This window comes from Panthera leo, chromosome B3 (assembly GCF_018350215.1).
Source record: "Panthera leo isolate Ple1 chromosome B3, P.leo_Ple1_pat1.1, whole genome shotgun sequence".
In the NCBI taxonomy this organism is placed as follows: domain Eukaryota; kingdom Metazoa; phylum Chordata; class Mammalia; order Carnivora; family Felidae; genus Panthera; species Panthera leo.
In genome coordinates this window covers 81,252,423-81,256,874 of record NC_056684.1, presented here as the reverse complement: position 1 = coordinate 81,256,874, position 4,452 = coordinate 81,252,423, and the positions used below count along the sequence as shown (strand labels likewise).

Sequence of the window (4,452 nt, the reverse complement as noted above, 5' to 3'; positions counted from 1 at the left end):
GTGAGTTAAAAAACTTAAAAATTACTTTTTTTAAAAGCCCTAAGATATTAGGCATAAGGTAGCATTGCTCTGGAACCCTGTGACAAAGCATAAACTAAAAAATGGAAAGAAAGGTGGGGGCGGGGATAAGGCAATGAGCATAGTGATAGAGTTGAACCCTGGCAGGGTTCTGGGGACCCAGTCCTGAAGGGCCTTCCAGGCTAGCTGAAGAAGCAGTTTGACCTTTTCCCAGAGAAGGAGAGAGGCCCAAACTGACAGGCATTTCAGAAAGATCAGGATACCAACAGGGTGTGGGATGGATTTGAGGGGAACAAGACTGCAGTCATAGGGAGTATGACTAAAAGGCTGTTGTAGGAACCCAGCCACAAGGTGATGGTGGCCCGAGGTGAGAAGAAGAGAGAAAGGAACTGAGCGAAGAGATGTTGAGGGGGTAACACTGAGTGGACCTGATGAATGTGGAGCTGGTGGGGAGGATTGGATTAAAGACATACTCACTGAGGTGACCAAGGGGCAGAGATGAATCTCCGGGGCCAAGGACTGAGGAAGCACATCTCTAACCTTTATCATTCCAAGGACCAGTTCCTGACATTTAGACGTGGGTCCCCAGCATGGCCCCCATCCTTAAGGGCTGAAAGCATATGCTATCCCAGTGACAGCAGAAAAGCTTCTCTCCAGGCTGCTGTGGGCTCAGAGCCTCACGCTAGAGCTCTGTGTTTACACATTCAGGAGAATTGAATCTCACATAATCACATATGTGACAAAGGCCTCAGCTATAAGCAACATTAATGAAGACAAATGAATCAGCCGAACGCGGCAGCTTGCACAGCAGCTCCCAGGGCCCTGCCTCACAGGGAAGCTGCTTTGTGGGGGCTGCCCACTTTTGGCTGCAGCTTTCGCCTTGCCTGGCAGAGAGGTAGGAGAACCCTTTCACTGAGCGGGCACCTCAGCCACTGCCTGGACAGCCTGGGCTGGAGGACAGGCAGTCGCTGGGGGCTTTGTGGGAATTCTAAGAGGATTCTAAGAGCATGTTTACACATGCTTATGAAAGCTATCTTAGGGGAGATAGGCAAGTAGAGCTTAGCGGGATATGGTCTGATCGTGTTAAATAAACAAGCTCCCTGCATCCTGGCGGTTACTGATTGGGAAAGTAGCTATTAGAATTTTAATTCCAGCCAGTGAGTAACCACACTCCCACGGGCATCTCACTGAGTGCTCACTGAGCTAGGAGTTAGCTCCTACCTCCATTCTCTTCTCCCCTTTAAGGCCACTTGTATCTGCCCATCCATTTCTTTTTGTGACAGAAGCGAAAACACTCAACTTTGTGAGTTTCAGTCCAGCCTCTCCCGAGGGGATCACAGCCGGTAGATAAAAAGAAGGCATTTATAAATCAAGCGGCAGAGACTGGGGCTGGTGAAGTGGCCGTGGCTCTGTCCTGGCGCTCGATGGCAGGGATGGATGGTGAGCAGGCCCCACGGTGGCAGGCTAGGTTTTGATGCTTAGAACCAGCTCAGACAACCTCTAGAGGTGGAAAAGACAGCAGTCTAGCGTGCCTGTAGTGAGAGGACATGAAAAAAACTGCCCCATTAACAGGCAGAACTGTTTGTTGTGAAAGCATCCAGACCTGGCAGCAGGGTTCTCCCTTTTCTTGCCACCATTTCAGCCTCTGCTCTGTGAAATTCAAGACACTGCAAGAAGGCAATCTCTCTCCCAAGGGATGTCTCCGACAGGACACTGAGAAAGACCCCTCATCAAAGTCCAAAATGAAACATTCTCAGGATTTCCCGACGTGAATTAAACAAGCGGATTTTATTAGATCAATATGAGGGGATTTGAAACTAATTAATCAGTGTAGAGATCAAATGAGCCAATGACAGAGAGACAATGGAATGAAAACTTGGCGAGTCAGTAAAAGGCCTGCCTGAATCCAGACAGTGTAATAACACCGGGTCTCATCCCCTGTGGAAGAAATTCCAATTGCTCAGTAAAAGAAAGTAAGTTGGGTGACAAATCCACTGTCACCAGCAATCTTCTTCAGGGACTATCCTCTTAATGACACTCAGATTGATTTTTCATTCCTGGAAGGAACAGAAGGAAGCAGAAGTGATCAGAAAACATAAATATCTTTTAATAAAGCCGAGACAGGCTGCTGGAAGAATATGTGTGTACAAGAGAAAGAAACAGTAAAAATAATGCACTTGGGAAAATGCGTTTCCAGCATCAACACGGTGACTGAGTCAATAAAGTTGGGATGGGAAACAGCATGGAGCCTCTTACCACACTGCTTACCTAGCAGGTGCATCCTCAAGGTGAAGGCAGAAGAAACTCACATGGAGTGGGCCCAGAGATGGCTTGTTTCTTCCTCTCCTGAAACAAAGATTTGGGTCAGATTAACTCTAAGGTTCCTTCTGGCCTAAAGATGCCACTATTTGTTATTACAGTAGTGTCCCCTCCTCCGCGGTGTCACTTTCTGAGCTTTCAGTTACCCGTGGTCAGCAGCAGTCCAGAAGTAGACGATTCTCCTTCTTATCCAGTAGGATACTTATGCTACTTATGCAGTAGCATCCTTCTTACAGACTTTCTCCTGTCACTGAAGGTCAATGGTAGCCTAACTCTACGTCACAGCGCCTACATAGTTCACTTCACCTCATCTCATCAGGCAGTCATTTTATCGTCTCACATCATCAACAAGAAGAGTGAGTTCAGTACAGTAAGATATTTTGGAGAGAGGCCATATTTATATAACTTTTATTACAGTAGATTGTTATAATTGCTTTATTTTATGACTGTTCTCTGTGTGTAATTTATAAATTAAACTGTGTCACAGATATGCATGGATAGGAAAAAACATATTATATGTAGGGTTCAGTACTATCCATGGTTTCAGGTATCCACTGGGGGTCTTAGAATGTATGCCCCGTGGATGAGGGGGGACCACTGCATTCCAGAGCTACCCTGAGAAGGGCCCAGGTGAGCAATGACAGAGAACTGGTGATAACCATGTTGGAAGAGGACAGAGTGGGGACTTTTCAATCAGGCCTGGATCTGGCCTCCACCCACTCTCTTCATTTATCAGTGTCTTCTCAGAACCCGGTCAGGTTGTATCATATTATTTTATATTTGCTGTTCATGTGGTGGCTCAAAATGTACACATCCCTCACATCTCCTAGAGTGGGAAAAGCCCTCAGCTTTTGGAGTCAAAAAATAAATGGGTTCAAATCCCCGCTACATCACCAGCTAGTTTTGTGATTTTAGACTGGTCACTTCCATGTGATGGACTATTAGGCAGCCATTAAGAAGAATGAGATGGCTTGGGGTACCTGGGTGGCTCAGTGGGTACAGCGTGCGACTTCGGCTCAGGTCATGATCTCACAGTTCATGAGTTTAAGCCCCATGTCAGGCTCTGTGCTGACAGTGCAGAGCCTGGAGTCTGCTTCGGATTCTGTGCCTCCCTATCTCTCTGCCCCTCCCCCGCTTGCACTCTGTCTCTCTCTCAAAAAATAAAAACATTAAAAAATTAAATAAAAAAAAAAGAAGAATGAGACGGTTCTATAGGAATTCATGGAGAAATGTCCACAATGTATTTCTTATTCAACAGCACACCAAAGATGGAAGCAGCCCAAGTGTCCATCGATGGACAAACAGAGCGACAAAATATCATGTATATACACGATGGGATATTATTCAGCCTTTAAAAGGAAGGAAATTCTGACACATCCTATAACATAGATGAACCTTGAGGACATTATGCTAAGTGAAATAAGCCAGCCACAAAAGGACAGATCCTGCATGATTCCATTCATATGAGGTGGTGAAATTCATAAAAATATAAAGTAGAGTGGTGGCTGCAGAGGCTGGGGAGGGGAGAACAGGGAGGCAGTGTTTAATGAATACAGCATTTTGGTTTGGGAAGATAAAGAGAGCTCCGGAGATGGGTGTTGGCAATAGTTGCACAACAATGTGAATGTACTTAATGCCACTGAACTGTATACATTTAAGTGTTCAAAATGGTAAAATTCTATGTTATATGTTTTCTACAATAAAAAAAGTAAATGGCAGAACAGTAAGTATATAATGTGATCCCATGTTGGTTAAAATTTTAAAATCTCTCTATATTGTCTATGTACAGAGGACAGTCTGGAAGGATACATACCGTGATGCTAACAGTGGCTACTTTGGGGGAGTGGGGTTGGAAGGGGTGCTAGTGGATAACATGACTTACAAGTTACATGTGTCTCAATGCATGAGAGCTTGTGTTCAACTTTGACAGGAAAATGCCAATAAACTCTGACTCTCAAAATCCCTGTTTCAAAAGGAAAAGGTATTCATCGTTACTCTTGTTACTCCTTCCTGGAACATGGGCTGTGGCTTTCCATTTCTTACCAAGTACAATCCAAACTCCTCAGTCGGGTATTTAATGTCCTGCAACCAGCCTCTCATCATTCCCTTTTAACT

General features: G+C 45.0%; 1 long non-coding RNA gene across 1 annotated transcript; it reads right to left on the bottom strand.

Annotated features, from left to right (window-relative positions):
* Positions 1 to 1,786: 1,786 nt before the first annotated feature.
* Positions 1,787 to 2,368, bottom strand: LOC122221297. The gene is made up of 2 exons (XR_006203144.1): positions 2,287 to 2,368; positions 1,787 to 2,075 (listed from the first exon to the last, which is right to left on the bottom strand). It is a non-coding gene; the product is annotated as an uncharacterized LOC122221297 (long non-coding RNA).
* Between the last annotated feature and the right edge of the window lie 2,084 nt (positions 2,369 to 4,452).